Source organism: Felis catus, chromosome E1 (assembly GCF_018350175.1).
Source record: "Felis catus isolate Fca126 chromosome E1, F.catus_Fca126_mat1.0, whole genome shotgun sequence".
Taxonomy (NCBI): domain Eukaryota; kingdom Metazoa; phylum Chordata; class Mammalia; order Carnivora; family Felidae; genus Felis; species Felis catus.
In genome coordinates this window covers 161,709-180,519 of record NC_058381.1, presented here as the reverse complement: position 1 = coordinate 180,519, position 18,811 = coordinate 161,709, and the positions used below count along the sequence as shown (strand labels likewise).

The window sequence follows — 18,811 nt, the reverse complement described above, 5'->3', positions numbered from 1 at the left end:
CGTGCTCTTTTTTCAAACTACTGTTTTCAATTCATCCGGATACACATCTAGGAGTAGAGTTGTTGAGTCATGTGGTAATTCTGTGTTTTTATCTTTTTGAGGAAATGCCAAACTATTTTACACCTAGCCTCCACCATTTTACATTTCCACAAGCACGTTTAAGGGTTCCAATTTGTCAACATCTTTGCCAACATTTGTTATTCTGTAGTTTTCTTGGTGATAGCAATTTTAGTGTAAAAGGGTATCTACCTATGGTTTAAATCTTCATTTCCATAAGGACTAATGATGTTTAACATAGTTTCATGTCTATTCACCATTCGTATGATCTCCCTGGGGAAAGGTGTGTCCAATTCCTTTGTCCATTTAAAAACTTTGTTGTTGATGGTGATGAATTGTATGGCTCTTTATATATTCTGTATAACAGACTCTTACCAGACGAACAATGTGCAAATGCTTTCTTCCATTCTAGGCATTATCTTTTCACTTTTGGGATAGTACCTTTTTTTTTTTAATTATTTTTTTTTCAACGTTTTTATTTATTTTTGAGACAGAGAGAGACAGAGCATGAACAGGGGAGCGTCAGCGAGAGGGAGACACAGAATCTGAAACAGGCTCCAGGCTCTGAGCTGCCAGCACAGAGCCAGACGCGGGGCTTGAACTCACAGACCGCGAGATCATGACCTGAGCTGAAGTCGGCCGCTTAACCGACTGAGCCACCCAGGTCCCCCCGGGATAGCACCTTTTGATGTACAAAGGTTTTTAATGTTGAGGAAACTAAATTTATCCTTGTTTGTGCTTTGGTGTCAGCTCTGAGAACATTGTTAAACTCAGTGCTCATGAAGATTTATCTCCATTGATTTCTTCTGGAGTTTATAAGTTTACCTCTTGCATTTAAGCTTTTGATCCACTTTGAGTTAATGTTTGTATGTGTTGTGAGGGTAAGGGTCCAATTTCATTCCTCTGCATATGAATAGCCAGTTGTCTAGCACCCTTTGTTGAATAGACCTTTGTTTCCCCAATGTTATGTTGTCTGCCTTTGTCAAAATTCAGTTGACCATAGATTAAATGGTTTATTTCTGTGTTCTCAATTAATTCCCACTGATCTGTACGTGTACCTTTATGACAGTATCACAATGTTTTATTTATTGTTGCTATGTTTTAAGATTCGAAATGGGAAATATCAGCATCTACCTTTGATTTTTTTTTTTTTGATTATTTTGTTTATTTTGCAGCCCCTTGATTTTCCATATGACTGTTAGGATTGGCTTGTGTTTTTTTTCTCAGAGGCCCTTGTGAATTTTCCTGGGATTCACATTGAATCTATATGTTGCATTGTGTATTATTGCCATTCAGCAATAGTATATTTTAGATTGTTTTTAATATCTTTCTGCAGTGTTTTTGACATCTATTCCAAAGTATTTTTTTAAGTGTTGATGTTACCTAAAATGGAATTGTTTTCTTAAATTCCTCTTCATGAGATTCATTGCTAGAATATACAAATCAGTGAGATATTTGTGCATCAATATTTGTCTTGTAACTTTCCTGAATTAGGAGTTAGGTGACCAACTCCAAACGTTTTTGTTGATTCTTTAGGAAGTACTGTATATACGATGATGTCATCTTAGGATTCTAAATAGATGTAGTTCTACCTTTTCTTTTCATATGTGGGTTGGGGGGTAGGACTAGGAGGGGGGCTAGGGCTAGGAGGTATGGATAGGAGTTAGGATAGGGGTTAGGGTTCAGGGTTTAGGGGTTAGGGTTAAGGGTTTGGGAAGGGTTCGGGTTTGGATTAGGGGTTTGGGTTGGGGTCAGGGGTTTGGGTTTTGGGTGTGGACTTGGGCTCAGGCTCAGACTGGGATAGGTCTGGGGATGGAGCTGTGAGCACCCTGTGCAGCTCCGTCTGGGCTTTGGAAATGATGTGGTGAGGTTCCATGCTCCATGCCGAGTAATACTGCTCCGCTTCTGGGCCCTGTGTGCCTGGCATTCTCAGAATTAGGAATTGGGTCCCCTTTGGGAGAGAGCCTGAGCTAGGGTTAGGAATCGGTCCTGGGACGTCACCAGGGCCAATGGGACACCAGTTCCGGGATCTCCCTGGAGGGCTGAAATGAGGGCCCATGTGCAGGTGCGGGTCATGTGTAGGGTTAGGGTGGGAGTTGGCTGAGGGTTCGGGGGAGGGTTAAGATTGGGATACCGGTTAGGGTTAGGTCCCAGGAGGCTCCTAGTGCCGAACTCCAGCACTGCAGTGGTCTACCCTGAGGGCTGAGTGTAGGGCACAAGGGAGGATGCTGTTCGGCTTTGTCTTGGGTTCCAGGGCCAGCCTCTCTCGTGGGCCACTGTATGGTTGGACCTCAGGAACCCCCTTGAGCAGCTCCATCGGAGCTTTGGCAATAACATGATCATGTTACACATTCCATATTGAGTAATCCTGCCACAGGATTAGGGTTCAGTCCAGGGATGTTGACAGGGCCAAAGTGAAATGAGTTCCGTATTCTACCTGGAGGGCTGAAATGCGGGACCAAGCATGGGTGCGGGTCAGGTGCAGGGTTATTGTGCGAGTAATGGTGAGGGTTCGGTGGAGGGTTATGGTGAAGGTACCGGTTATGGTTAGGTCCCAGGAAGCTTGAGGCGCCGAACCCCTGGCCTTGCAGTGGTCTCCCCGACAGCTGAATGTAGGGCACATGGGAGGGTGCCTCTGAGGCTTACTCTTTGGGTGCCAGGTACAGCCTCCGTATTGTGCCACTCTTCAGTTGGGCCTCAGGACCCCCTTGTGCAGCTCCATCCGGGCTTTGCCAATGACATGGTGATGTTCCATGTTCCATGCCGAGTAATCCCACATTGTTTCTGGCCCCCCTGTGTCTGGCATTCTCAGAGTTAGGAATTGGGTCCCCATCAGGAGAGAGCCTGAGCTAGGGTTACGGTTTGGACCAAGGACGTCGCCAGGGCCAAAGCGACACCAGTCCCATGCTCTACCTGGAGGGCTGAAATGAGGGCTCATGCATGAACACAGGTCAGGTGTAGGGTTAGGGTGGGAGTTAGGCTGAGGGTTCGATGTAGGGTTACGGTGAAGGTACCGGTTAGGGTTAGGTCCCAGGAGGCTCTAGGCGCCGAACCTCCGGAAGTGCAGTGGACTACCCAGAGGGCTGAGTGGAGGGTGCATGGGAGGGTGCCACTCAGGTTTACTCTTTGGGTGCCAGGGCCAGCCTCCCAAGTGGGCCACTCTTCGGTTGAGCTTCAGGAACCCCCGTGTGCAACTCCATCTGGGCTTTGGCAATGATATGGTGACCTTCCATGTTCCATGACAAGTATTCTCTCACCGTTTCTGGGCCCCGTGTGCCTGGCATTCTCAGAGTTGGGAATTGGGTCCCCATGGGGACAGAGCCTGAGCTAGGGTCAGGGTTCGGTCCAGGGACATCACCAGGGCTGAAGGGACACCAGTCCTGTGATCTCCCTGGAGGGCTGAAATGAGGGCTAATGCGGGAGTGTGGGTCAGGTGTAGGGGTAGGATGGCTGTGAGGGTGAGGCTTCGGTGGAGGGTTACAGTTAGGGCTCTGGTTAGGGTTAGGGTTAGGTCCCAGGAAGCTCCAGGTGCCCAACCCCTGACAGTGCAGTGTTCTCCCTGGAGAGCTGAGTGGAGGGCGCATGGGAGAGTGATTTTCGGGGTTATTCTTTCGGAGCCAGGGCCATCCTCATGTGTGGACCACTCTTCAGTTGGGCCTCTGGAACCCTTTTGTGTAGCTCCATCCGGGCTTTGCCAATGACATGGTGATGTTCCATGTTCCATGCCAAGAAATCCCGTACCACTTCTGGGCCCCGTGTGCCTAGGATCCTCAGAGTTAGGAATTGGGTTCCCATCGGTTAGATCCTGATCTACGGTTAGGGTTTGGTCCAGGGACGTCGCCAGGGCCGAAGCGACACCATTCCCGTGATTTACCTGGAGGGCTGCAATGAGGGCCCAGGCATTGGTGTGGGTCAGTTGTAGGGTTAGTGTGTATGTTAGGATGAGGGTTCAGTGGAGAGTTATGGTGAGGGTACCGATTAGGGTTAGGTCCCAGGAGGCTCCAGGTGCTGAACCCCTGGCAGTGTAGTGGACTCTCCGGAGGGCTGAGTGTAGGGCTCATGGGAGGGTGCTGCTCAGGCTTAGTCTTTGGTTTCCAAGGCCAGCCGCTGGTATGGGCCGCACTTCGGTTGGGCCTCAGGAACCCCCTTGTGCAGCTCCATCCGGGCTTTGGCAGTGACATGGCAGTTCAATTCTGAGTAATCCCTCACCACTTCTGGGCCCCGTGTGCCTGAAGTTCTCCGAGTTAGGAATTGGGTCCCCAGCAGGAGAGAGCCTGAGCTAGGGTTAGGGTTCGGTCCAGGGACGTTGCCAGAGCTGGAGCCACACCAGTCCCGTGATCTACCTGGAGGGCTGAAATGAGGGCCCATATGAGGGTTCTGGTCAGGTGTTGGGTTAGGGTGGGAGTTAGGGTGAGGGTTAAGTGGAGTGTTAAGGTGAGGGAACCTGTTAGGGTTAGGGTTAGGTCACAGGAAGCTCCAGGAGTTGAACCCCCGACAGTGCAGTGGTCGCCCTGGAGGGCTGAATGTAGGGTGCATGGGAGGGTACAGCTGAAGCTTACTCTTTGGGTGCCAGGGCCAGTCTCCATAGTGGGTCACTCTTCACTTGGGGCTCAGGAACCCCGTTTTGCAGCTCCATCTGGCCTTTGGTATGACATGTCCATGTTCCACATTCCATGCTGAATAATCCCACATTGCTGCTGGGCTCCGTGTACCTGATGTTCTCAGAGTTAGGAATTGGGTCCCATGGGGACAGAGCCTGAGCTAGGGTCAGGGTTTAGTCCAGGGACATCAGCAGGGCCTTAGCGACACCAGTCCCGTGATCTCCCTGGATGGCTGAAATGAGGGCCAATGTACGGGTGCGGGTCAGGTGTAGGGTTAGGGTGGGAGTTAGGGTGAGGGTCCAGTGGAGGATTATGGTTAGGGCACTGGTTAGAGTTAGGTCCCAGGGGGCTCCAAGCGCTGAACCCCTGACAGTGCAGTGGTCTCCCTGGAGAGTATGAGTGCTGGGCTCATGGGAAGGTGATGCTCAGGCTTACTCTTTGGGTGCCAGGGCCAGCCTCCCAAATGGGCCACTCTTCAGATGGGCCTTAGGAACCCCCTTGTGCAGCTCCATCTGGGCTTTGACGAGGACATGGTGAAATTCCACGTCCATGCCGAGTAATCCCACACTGCTTCTGGGCCCCGTGTGCCTGGCATTCTCAGACTTAGGAATTGGGTCTCCATTGGGAGAGAGCCTGAGCTAGGGTTAGGGTTCGGTCCCGGGACATAGACAGGGCTGAAGCGACGTGAGTCCTGTGATGTACCTGCAGGGTTGAAATGAGGGACCATGTGTGTGTGCCAATCTGGTGTAGGGTTAGGGTAGGAGTTAGGAAGAGGTATTAGTGGAGTGTTATAGTGAGGGTACAGGTTAGCATTAGGGTCAGGTCACAGGAAGCTCCAGGAGCCGAACCCCTGGCAGTGTAGAGGTCTCCCTGGAGGGTATGAGTGGAGGGCACATAGGAGGGTGCCACTGAGACTTACTCTTTGGGTGTCAGGACAAGTCTCTGTAATGGGCCACTTTTCGGTTGGGCCTTAGGAACCCCTTGCCCAGCTCCATCCGGGGTTTGGCAATGACATAGTGACTTCCCCGTTCCTTGCCCAGTAATCCCGCACTGCTTCAGGGCCCTGTGTGCCTGGTGTTCTCAGACTTAGGAAGTGGATACCCATCGTGAGAGTGACTGAGCAGGTGTAGGGTTCGTTCCAGGGACGTCTCCAGGTCTGATGTGACACCAGTCCCTTGATCTACCTGGAGGGCTGAAATGAGGGCCCATGCATGGGCGTGGGACAGGTGTAGGGTTAGAGTGGGAGGTAGGGTGAGTGTTGAGGGTACTGGTTAGGGTTAGAGTTAAGTCCCAGGAAGCTCCAGGCGCTGAACCCCGGCAGCACAGTGGTCTCCCCAGAGGACTGAGTGGAGGGCACCTGAGAGGGTGTCACTCAGGCTTAGTCTTGGGGTGTCAGGGCCAGCCTCTAGTCGGCCACTCTTCGGTTGGGCCTCAGGACCCCCCTTATGCTGCTCCACCTGGGCTTTGGCAATGACATAGTAACTTCCATGTCCCATGCTGAGTAATCCTGCACCGCTTCTGGGTCCCGTGTGCCTGGCATTCTCAGGCTTAGGAATTGGGTCCCTGTCAGGAGAGAGCCTGAGCTAGGGTTAGGGTTCGGTCCAGGGACGTTGCCAGGGCCAAAGTGACACAAGTCTTGTGATCTCTGTGGAGAGCTGAAATGAGGGCCCCTGTGCAGGTGTGCGTCAGGTGTAGGGTTAGGGTGGGAGTTAGGGTGAGGTTTCGGTGGAGGTTTATGTTTAGGGCACTGGTTAGGGTTAGGTCCCAGGAGGCTCCAGGCGCCGAACCCCTGACAGTGCAGTGTTCTCCCCGGAGGGTATGAGTGGAGGGTACTTGGGAGGGTGCTGCTCAGGCTTTTTTTTTGGGTGCCATGGCCAGCCTCCAGTGCAGCGTTTTTTTCGGTTGGGTCTCAGGGTCCCCCTTATGCAGCTTCATCCAGGATTTGGCAATGACATCGTGACTTCCACGTTGCATGGTGAGTAATTCCGCACCACCCTGGCCCCCATGTGTGTGCCTGGTGTTCTCAGACTTAGGAATTTGATTCACATCAGGAGAGAGCCTGAGCTAGGGTTAGGTCTCGGTCTAGTGATGTCACCAGGGCCGAAGCAACACCAGTCCTGTGATTGCCCTGGAGGGCTTAACTGAGGGCCCATGTGCAGGTGTTGGTCAGGTGTAGGGTTAGGTTGGGAGTTAGGGTGAGGGTTCGGTGGTGGGTTTCTGTGAGGGTACCGTTAGGGTTGCGTCCCAGGAGGCTCCAGGCGCTGAACCCCCTGCAGTGCTGTGGTCTCCCCGAAGGCTGAGTGGAGGGCACATGGGAGGGTGCCACTCAGGCATAGTCTTTGAGTGCTAGGGCCAGCCTGCTGTATGGGCCACTCTTCGGTTGTTCCTCAGTACCCTCCCTTATACAGCTGCATCCGGGCTTTGGCAATGACATGGTAACATTTCATGTTCCATGCCGAGTAATACCCACTGCTTCTGGCCCCTGTGTGCCTGGCAATCTCAGACTTAGGAATTGGGTCCCCGTTGGGAGAGAGCCTGAGCTAGGGTTAGGGTTCATCTCAGGGACGTTGCCAGTACCGATGGGATACCAGTCCTGTGATCTCCCTGGAGGCTGAAATGAGGTCCCATGCATGGGTGTGGGTTAAGTGTAGGGTAAGGGTGGGAATTAGGGTGAAGTTTTGGTGGAGGTTTATAAAATGAGGGATTCACCACAAAAGAAAGAACAGGAAGAAATGATAGGGTCGTAATCAGCACAGATATAAGCAAGATGTCTGAACTAGAATTTAGAACCACTATATAGGAGTACTAGCTGGGGTGGAAAAAATTATAAAATCCATTTCTTCAGAGATAGAAGAAATAAAATCTGTTCAGGATGAAATTAAAAATGCTAAAACTGTCATGCAATATCGAATGGATGCCACCATGGCATTGATGGACAAAGCAGAGCAGTGAATCGGCAAAATAGAAGATAAAATAATCAGAATAATGAAGCAGAAAAAAGGAGGGAAACTGGCAAAAGAGCATGATACAAGAAGTAGAGAACTCAGTGACTTAAAAGAAAAAAAGGAATAACATCTGAAAAATAGGAGTCTCAGAAAAGGAAGACAGAGAAAAAGGGGCAGAAAGTTTATGTGAACAAATTATAGTGGTAAACTTTCATAATCTGGAGAACGACACAGACATCAAAATCCGAGAAGCACAGAGAACTCCCATTAGTTTGAACAGAAAACGACAATTGCCAAGGCATATTATAGTCAAATTCAGAAAATACACAGACAAGGAAAGAATTATGAAAGCAGCAAGAGAAAAAATGTCCTTAATGTACAAGGGAAGTCAGATCAGGTTTGCAGCAAACCTGTAAACAGAAACTTGGCAGGTCAGAAAGGAGTCACAAGATATATTCAGTGTGCTGAATCAGTGAAATATGCAGCCAGAGTTCTTTATCTAGCAAGGCTGTCATTCAAAATAGAAGGAGAGATAAAGAGTTTGCTAGACATTCAAAAAGTAAAGGAGTTCACAGCCACTAAACCAGCCCTACTAGAAATTTTAAGTGGGAATCTTTGGAGAAAAGACAAAACAAAACAGAAAAGACCAAAAGCAACAAAGATTAGAAAGGACCAGACAACATTGTCAGAAACCACAAATCTACAGGCAACACAATGGTACAAAATTCATATCTTTCAGTACTCAATCTAAATAAATGTCAATGGACTAAACAATCAAAAGACATAGGGCATCACAAGGGGTAAGAAAAAAAGATCTATCTATATGCTGCTTACAAGAGACTCATTATAGACCTAAAGATACATGCAAATTGAAAATAAAGGGATGGAGAATCATCTATAATGCTAATGGTTGCCAAAAGAAAGCTGGAGTAGCCATACTTATACCAGGCAAATTAGGTTTTAAAGTAAAGACAGTAAAAAGAAATGAGGAAGGGCATTGTATCATAATTAAAGGGTCTATCCACCAAGAAGATCTACAATTGTAAACATTTGTGCCCCCAACGTGATGGAACTCAAGTATATAAATCAACTAATTACAAATATAAGGAAGAAAAATGTCAAATACACAATGCAACCTTACACCTAAAGGAGCTGGAAAAAGAATAGCAAATAAAGCCCAAACAGGCAGAAGAAGGTAATAATAATATTAGGGCAGAAATCAATGATATCGAAATAAAAAAAACAAACCAGCAAAAAACGAAACAGTAGAACAGTTCAACAAAACCAGGAGCTGGTTCTTTGAAATAATTAACAAAATTGATAACCCCCTAGCCAGATTGATCAAAAATAAAAAGGAAATGATCCAAATAATTAAAATCATGAATAAAAGAGGAGATACCACAGCCAACATCACAGAAATAGAAACAATAAGAAGACCATACTACGAGCAATTATATGCCAACAAATTGGGCAATCAGGAAGAAATGGACATATTCCTAGAAACATATAAATTACCGAAACTGAAACAGGAGGAAATGGAAGCTTTGAAGAGATCCAAAACCACTGAAGAAATTGAATGAGCAATCAAAAACCTCCCAACAAAGAGTCCATGGCCAGATGGCTTTCCAGAGGAATTCTACCAAACATTTAAAGAAGAGTTACCACCTATTCTTTTGAAGCAGTTCTAACAAATAGAAATGGATAGAAAACTTCCAAACTCATTCTATGAGTCCAGCATTACCTTTAATCCAAAACCAAAGACTGCGCTACAAAGGAGAACTACAGACCAATTTCCCTGATGAAGCTTGATCGAAAAATTCTTAACAAGATACTAGGCAACTGGATCAAGCAATACATTAAAAGAACTATTCACCACGATCAAGTGGGATTTATTCCTAGGATGCAGGGCTGATTCAATATCCACAAATTAACCAACGTGATTCATCACATTAGTAAAAGGATACAATCCACATGATCCTCTCAATAGATGTAGAAAAAGCATTTGACAAAATACAGCATCCTTTCTTGATAAAAACCCTCAAGAAAGGAGGGATAGAAGGATCATACCTCAAGATCATAAAGGCCGTATAAGAAAGACCCACAGCTAATATCCTCAATGGGGGAAGACTGAGAGCTTTCTCTCTAAGGTCTGGGTTACAACAAGGATGTCCATTCTCACCACTATTATACAACATAGTATTGGAGGTCCTAGCCTCAGCAATAAGACAATACAAAGAAATAAAAGGCATCCAAATCAGCAGGGAGGAAGTCAAACTTTCAGTGTTCATGACACTGGTACTCTATGTGGAAAACACAAAAATCTCCACCAAAAAACTGCTAGAACTGATACATGAATTCAGCCAAGTCGCAGGATACAAAATCAGTATTCAGAAATCAGTTGCATTTTTATACACCAATAATGAAGCAGCAGAAAGAGAAATCAAGGAATCGATCTCGTTTACAATTGCACCAAACACCATAAAATACCTAGGGATAAATCTAACCAAAGGGGTGAAAAATCTGTAAACTGAAAACTATAGAAAGTGCATGAAAGAAATTGAAGAAGACACAGAAAAATGGAAAAACATTCCATGCTCGTGGATAGGAAGAACATATTGTTAAGATGTCGATACTACCTAAATCAATCTACATATTCAATGCAATCCCTATCAAAATAACACCAGTATTCTTCGCAGAGCTAGAACAAACATTCCTAAAATTTGTATGGAATCAGAAAAGACCCCAAATAGCCAAAGCAATCCTGAAAAAGAAAACATAGGCTGGAGGTATCACAATTCCAGACTTCATGCTGTGTTACAAAGTTGTAATCATCAAGACAGTATGGTACTGGCACAAAAACAGACACTTAGATCAATTGAACAGAATAGAGAACCCAGAAATGGACCCACAAACCTATGGCCAGCTAATCTTTGACAAAGCAATAAAGAATATGTAATAGAAAAGACATTTCTTCAGCAAATGCTACTGGGAAAACTGGACAGTGACATGCAGAAGACTGAACGTGGACCACTTTCTTACACCATACACAAAAGCAAACTCAAAATGGATGAAAGACCTAAACATGAGGTGGGAAGCCACCAAAATCCTAGAGGAGAAAACAGGCAACAACCTCTTTGACCTCGGCCGCATCAACTTCTTACTTGCCATGTCTTCGGAGGCAAGAGAAACAAAAGCGAAAATGAACTCTTGGGACCTCATCAGGATGAAAAGCTTCTGCACAGCAGAGGAAACAATCAGCAAGCTAAAAGGCAATCAATGGATTGGTAGAAGATATTTCCAAATGACATATCAGATAAAGGGTTAGTACCCAAAAATCTATAAAGAACTTACCAAACTCAACACCTAAAAAGCAAATAATCCAGTGAAGAAAAGGGCAAAAGACATGAAAGACACTTTTCCGAAGAAGACATCCAGATGGCTAACAGACACGTGAAAAGATGCTCAACATGACTCATCATGAGGGAAATACAAATCAAAACCACAATGAGATACTCCCTCTCATCTGTCAGAACAGATAGAATTAACAACTCAGGCAATGACAGATGTTGATGAGGATGTGGAGAAAGATGAACCCTTTTGCACTGCTGGTGGGAATGCAAACTGGTGCAGCCACACTGGAAAAGAGTATGAAGGTTCCTCAAAACAATTAAAAATAGAAGTACACTATGACCCAGAAATTCACTACTAGGTATTTATCCAAAGGTTACAGGACTGCTGATTCAAAGGGGAACATGACCCCAATGTTTATAGCAGCACTATCAACAACAGCCAAAGTATGAAAAGAGCCCAAATGTCTATTGACTAATGAATGGATAAAGAAGATGTGGTATATATATACAATGGAATATTACTCATCAAAAAGAATGAAATCTTGCCACTTGTGACAGTGTCAATGAAACTACAGTGTATTATGCTAAGTTAAAGAAGTGAGAGTAAGGCAAATATCACATGATTTCACTCATGTGGAATTTAAGAAACAAAATATATGAACATAAGGGAAGCAAAAATAATATAAAAACAGAGAGGGAGACAAATTATGAGACTCTTAAATAAGGAGAACAAACAGAGGGCCACTGGTGTGGTGTTGGGTGGGATGGGCTAAATGAGCAAGGGGCATTAAGGAGGACACTTTTTGGGATGATCCCTGGGTAGTATATGTAAGTGATGAATCACTAAATTCTATTCCTGAAATTAAAAAAAAAAAAAATTAGGGGCGCCTGGGTGGCGCAGTCGGTTAAGCGTCCGACTTCAGCCAGGTCACGATCTCGCAGTCCGTGAGTTCGAGCCCCGCGTCGGGCTCTGGGCTGATGGCTCAGAGCCTGGAGCCTGTTTCTGATTCTGTGTCTCCCTCTCTCTCTGCCCCTCCCCCGTTCATGCTCTGTCTCTCTCTCTCTCCCAAAAATAAATAAAAACGTTGAAAAAAATTAAAAAAAAAAAGATTATTTGTAATCTTTCAAATTTTGAAAAAAATTGAAAACAACTGCCATACTTTTTAAAAACCTTATTTGTGATAAGAAAAACATTGTAAATTGCAACCTAATGCATAGATACAGAGCAAACAAAAGTTAACAAATATTTATTCTAGCAAACAATACATTCTGATTTTTTTTATTTCATTTACTTCAGTTTTAATTTACTTCATTTGTTTTCAGTGCCATGTGCAACCTATGGAAATGTCCAGCAATAGAGAAGTGATTGAATTATTCATGGTATTTAATGTCCTATAATTTAAAAAGATGATACAGATCTTTTTATTTGTAACATAAAAATATCACAACAGTATCTTATTAAGAGTAGAAAGCAGGGTGGGAATGAATATACATAATATTATCCTATCTGTTAAAAAACAGTTTGAAAGGAAACATATGCCACAAGCTTAATATTTCCTTCATTTGTTTTGTAATAGTTGCTGCATTTTCTGAATGTTTACAATCTGGACATAAAGGTATATAGCTAACATTTATTGAGCATTCACTATGTGTGCCAGGCCCTGGACTCAAAGCTTTATATGTTTTATTATTTCATTTAATTCTCTTCAAACCTGAGATGGTGTAACCATCCATTTTATGGAGCAGAAATGGAGGCTTAAAGACTCCCAAGTAAATTGTCTGGGGTTGAAGTTAATGAAAGGATGGAGCTGGAACTCAAACCCATGTGTATCTAACGACAGAGATCATGCTTTGAATGTTAGGTTGTGCTGCTTCATAGAGAGGAGAATGGAGGATGTGTACCAGTTAGGATGGGCTAGATGTTACTGTGGGTAATAAATAGCCCCAAAGTCTTAATGGCTTATAATAAGGGAAGTCTCTTCCTTGCTCATGCCACATGTCCACGATGGTCCTCCTGAGACAAGGATAAAAGAGCACCCACCATAGGTAACTACCAGGTGCCATAAGAGATGGACAGAGAGGTGGCCAGACCCAGTTGTTCCCAAGTGTTGTGTTCGAGGTGGCACACTTCGCTCCCACTCACATTTCACTGGTCAGAGCACGTCACAGGGCTGCGTCCAGCTTAGCGGGTCAGAGGACAGTGTGACATTCGTTGTGGAGCCTAGTGAGTCTACCACATGGTACCAGCCTGAATAGGATGTGTTTGCTTCATCCTTGACCAGGTGAAATTTGTCACAGAGCTGCCCAAAAACATCACTGACAAAATTAAAGACGTGAAATTCAGAAAAAGGAGTTTGGTCAGATGTAATCAGCAAAACATTCAGAAACCACTGTGTTATCTTGGCCAAATCCTGACCGCCTCAGTTTCCCCACTATGGAGAGGATGAGGAGGGAATGTTGGGTGTTGTTTTGTAAGAGCATCAGGAGTGCCCACGATCCAGCGTTTTTGTTCTTTTGAATTAATATCAGTTATTCTCCTTCCTCCAAGTCCCTGAGTGAGTGCTCTGAATGTGGCCTGGGTAAGAAAACACTGACATCAGCATCCCATGTGACCTCGTGTTGTGCTTTTATCCTGTGAATGAACTGGCACTAAATGCTGTCCCTCCATAATTCTCACCAAGTCCCATCAGAGAAGATTCCAGGGCTAGATTCTCCCTCCTGGTTCCAGGGGCCCTGGGTGACTCCTTATGCCCATTCAACAACTAGGACACAGAGGTCATAGGGGACACTCCTGTGGCCCCAGATGTCTGTCTCTGCCTGGCTTCCCCATGCCCTGCTGGAGGGTAATGCCAGGGCCAGAGCTAGTGAGGTGGCTGGGGAATAGGGAAAGGGCCGAGGGCAGCCCAGTGTGGTGATTCCACTTGCTTGCAAGACTGTGGCTCACGCTCCATCCACCATCCCATGGATCTGCTGCCTCTGCTGCCTCTGAATGCTGCTGCTGCTTCCAGGCCCCAGCCTATACCAGCACAGGTGAGTGAGGGATCTGCCCTTTGGGGACTCACGAGTCCTGCAGGACTCCTCTAGCTCTTTCCCGGTGTGCCTAATCCTGCATTCCTTCCATGGGTCCCAGGAGCTCTGTTTCCCCAGCCCTCCCTTGGGGCCCCCACTCACTCACCCTTCCCAGGGCCTAGGAATCCCTCAGCCTTGCCAGGGGCCACTCTTTGTGACCACCTCCTGCCATTTGTAGCCCTCCCAGCCCCTGGCCTGTGATCCTATGAGGTAATCCTTCACTCCATCCGTCTACACCACAAGGCATGGCACCACAAGGGGGGACACTGAAGGGTGGGAGAAAAACGGGCAGAAGGAGCTGAGCCTGAAGGTGGGGGAAGCACATATTGTTTCTTGCTCCCCTCCCGCCCCCCCAGGAGTCACCCTTGAAGGGCCCCCTCTGCAGCCGCTTACTTCTGAGCTGCACAGACACACATGTGCAGAGGAAGAAACAGACACCACAAGCTCAGAGACACACAGGCATGGAACCACCCACAGCCTCATCTGGGGATTCAGGTATGGGGCTCATGGACAGGCTCACACATAAACCCACACAGCCGACATAGCCAATGACATCCTGAGACTAGACACACACACAGAAAACACACACACATTCCCCACAGGTATGATCAAGAACACTCAAAGGGGCCTCAAATGCACACATACAACCATTACACACACAGACATGAAACAGATACAGATACTCCCATAGGGACACATATACCCGAGAGGTACAGATAATGCAGTCACACACACAGAGATTTGCACAGTGGATATGCTCATTCAGGGACAGACACAGATACACATGCATACAGATAAACACAAGAGTAAAACGTGAAAACAGCCACAAAAGAGGAAACTCAATATACTCACAGAAACAGAACTCAGGCTCACAGGTGCATCATGTAGATTTACACACACACACACACACACACACACACACACACACACACACACACACCACATTCCACATAACTCTGGCACGCCAGTGAAGGCCAGCACAGGCAGATGGAATGCACAGACCCTGGCATGACCTGTTCCATCTAAGTTGTAATGGGAGAGGGTATTTTCCTGGTCTGGTTCCAAACCTGTGCTGGGTATCTGTCCATGCCAGTGGCTTAAGGAGGGTTGTGCCCAGGCCTGGATTCCAGAAGGTGGCCAGGGTAGGGTGGCCATGAGGACAGGGACACAGGGTAGGGACAGGGTACACTTGGAGCAGGGGTGTTTCATGGGACCAGGTCAAGTGCGGGAGACAGGTGAGCCTTCCCAGGATCCCTCCTCCTGTTTCTCTACCACCTGGGGTGCGGCCTGCATATTAGACTTGGTGCCTCTGGCAGCACTGGCTCCTTCTCTACTCATCGTCAAGGAGCAAAGAGCTCCCCGCTGGGCTTACGTCACTTACTTAAGATTTGCAGCTGCGGCCTCAGGTAAAAATTGACAATGGGGAACTTTTTAGTGGGCCCAGGTGGAATATATATGGTATTTAAGCTACGTTTGTTGGGTTAATGAAGATGGACGTGTCTTTGGAGTTGTCATCATTACATATAAAACTTTTATTCTACCAACGTGTGCAGAAAGTCAAATAAGCTTGTGTTATTTCTGTTGCAATTTGTTAGCAAAAAGATGACTTAAAATGATTCTTAATTTTGTCTGTCTCAAAGTTTTTTTAGATAATTGTTAAGATAGCTTTCAAAGTCTTAACTTGAAAGTTTTGCTTGAGTGATAAATAGAATAGAATTCATTGGCCATCTGTGCCTTTTCCAAATAGGACTGAGTGCTGTAGCATTGGTTACTGAACATAGGTTTGTGCTTTTGACTTCTAACTGCAGAGAAGCTGAGGGTATTTGGGTCTGTTGGTAAATATGTTTTGTGATTTATTAAAAGATTGTACTATGGAAAAATATGTTTTTTTAATTATAAAATGTAATTATAAATTTTAGATCTAGAAGAATTCTGGTATAACAGTTCACAATTGATTACTACTTAGTTTTCACTGGAGACTTAGGTTCTAAGAGTTAAAATTTTTCTGCTAAATGTAATTAAGGCTGACAGAAGTAAGGAAAGTAACTCTGCATGTAAAAAGGAAGATGTGTGTAAGAAAGATGTGAGGAATGAGAATACATTTCTTTTGAGGTATAAGAAAGTAATTTTCTCCTAAAATGAGACTGGTTGTTTGGAAAGAAATGGCTTGGGAGAAAATCTGAATGCTAAAGAAAGTTGTAGAAGGTTTGTGAAGGGAAGACTTTGCACAGCAATTTTATATGAGGTCAAGACACAATAAGATTGAAATGAATGGATTTTATTTATTTTGTATTTGAGAGAGAGTGTGTCTCTGTGTGCAGATCGAGGGGCAGAGAGAGAGAATGTCAAGCAGGCTCCACGCCCAATGCATACCCTGACTTAGGGTTTGATTCCATGACCTGAGCCAAAATCAAGAGTGGGATGCTTAACCAACTGAGCTACCCAGACACCCCAAAATGAATGGATTTTAAAGGTACACTGTTAGATGATTGAAATTCTGCTGTCTTCTAAAACAAGACAAAGTTTTCTTGGATTGCTAGTTTGCACTTGATAAGAAAATGTAAACAAAGTTTTTATCTTTTTTTTTTCCTTGCCCAGAAAAACCAAAGTTTCTGTGTTTTGTCTTTATCAGTTCTTTGGTTTGTTAAGAAAGTTAAAACTTCACAATGTTAAAGGAGCTAAGTTTTAGTAACAAGTATATTACCCTATCTATTCGCCTTTGTAATCTTGGTTAAATAAATAATTAAATTTCAAGTTTTATAATGATCCATAATACTATTTAAACATGAACTTTAAAAATTTACCAAGATTTGAACTGTAAATGAAGTCTTTTTGATCAACCAGCCTTGTTTATTTGGTATGTTAAGTTACATGGAAAGTACAAACAAATCATGATAAACCCTAGGTTGTATTGCTTGGGTAAATGCTATAACTGTTCATATAAGGAGAAAGATAGATATAGATATAGATTTGGATATAGATATAGATGTAGATATAGATATGAAATTCCTGACATTTTAATATCATTTGATATTCTGATTATTAAAGTGTTCTGTGTCACAGAAATAACTGAATTTTCTTAACAATTGCATTGTGGTCTTTTGTCATTTGCAAAATGAGTTTCATCTTAAACCAGATTCATAAAAAGGACTTTTTTTTTAACAAGTGCAGGTTTTTGATATCTTTAAAATCATAAAACTGGGGCGTCTCGGTGACTCAGTCAGTTAAGCGTCTGACTCTTGGTTTTGACTCAGGTCATGATCTCATGGCTCATGAGATTGAACCCTGTGTCAGGCTCTGCACTGACAGTGTGGAGCCTGCTTGGCATTCGCCCTCTCCCTCTCTCTGCCCCTTCCCCACTCATGCTTTCTCTGTCTCTCTCAAACAAATAAATAAACTTAAAAAAATCATAAAGCTGAAATGGGGAAGACTTTCCAGAACTAATGAAAAGCTACATTCAAACTGAACAAGAATTAGTAACATGGAACTAAATGAACTGAAGAAGATGATTATAGTCTTTGTGACTCTTATTTGCAACATTGCTTGTTCTCTGATATTTGCTCTTCCAGGTTAAGGAAACTTTCTCTTAAGATGACTCTCTCTGACTTACAGAAACATGGTAAAATATTCATTTGTGAACAAATTGAAGCATCTAACTTTCCTCCCTAGCTGAACCCTCTGAAATTAAAAAGCTCTCAGTCAATATCCTTTCTTTTGAGGCAATTACAGTTGTTTGCATAGGTTCAGTAAGAATCTGTCCTCCTTGTAACAGGACACCATTGGAAATATTGGTTATTTTACCAAAGCTTTGACTGGAATGTCATATTTCAGAGAAGCATACATAGACTCAGATATGACCATACAGCTTTAAGGAACCAAGGTTGCTTTTATGAAACATAAAGCCAACGGACCCCTGGGTGACTCAGTCAGTTAAGCGTCTGACTTCAGCTCAGGTCATGATCACAGTTTGTGAGTTTGAGCCCCACATCCGACTCTGCACTGTCAGCACAGAGCCTTCAAGGATCTTCTCTCTCCGTCTCTCTCTGACCCTCTCCTACTCATCCCCCCCTCTTTTTCTCTCAAAAATAAACATTTAAAAAAAATGAAACTTAAGCCAGCAAAGCCCCTGTTGGCCCAATACCTTGCTTACAGATTTCCCAACAGCCTTACCAGGTGAGTGAAGAGTATCATTTCCTGGCTGGTGCAGGAACGTGGCAGGATATTTGGGGGGGCTTGAGAAGAGGAATTCACCCACATCTACAGCTACTGCTGGAATGTCTGATGGCAAGTATTTGGCTTGTACTCTGGCCTAGAGCAGCTACTAAAAGCTCAGTCAACATTCTTTATAAAAAGTTCCAGCAAAGCAAATTTGTGAAGATCTATATGACCAGTCACTATTCTTGCTAGGCCTATGTAAATAATTAGGCCAAGTTTGTTAAAGCAAACTTGTTTTTCAAATGAATTAGTTTTGATTTGGCTATCTCTGGAAATAAGGTGATTTGAAGAGAAAATTATGTTTCGGTAACACATCTTTGCAGGTGTTAAACTCTAGTTCTGATTGCCTTTGAATGTCTGTTGTTTGCTCAAGCTAGACAACTTGTGGTAAGCTTCAGAGAAATTGCCACAGTAGCTCACGTATGGAGAATCCTCTTGCTTGCTATTCTCTGGGCATAATAACAGGACTCCATGGCCATATGATTATTTGAACAGCTGGAAAATGGGATGGATTCCCCTGCAGTGGTAAATTCAGCTATCACCTTGGCCAATTCTGTGTGGCTGGGATGACCAG

At 44.6% G+C, this 18,811-nt stretch overlaps 1 long non-coding RNA gene across 1 annotated transcript in view; it reads left to right on the top strand.

Annotated features, from left to right (window-relative positions):
• LOC109494136 overlaps window positions 1–18,811 on the top strand; it is a 45,485-nt gene that overhangs the window by 1,821 nt on the left and 24,853 nt on the right. The gene's annotated exons all lie outside the window — the stretch shown is intronic.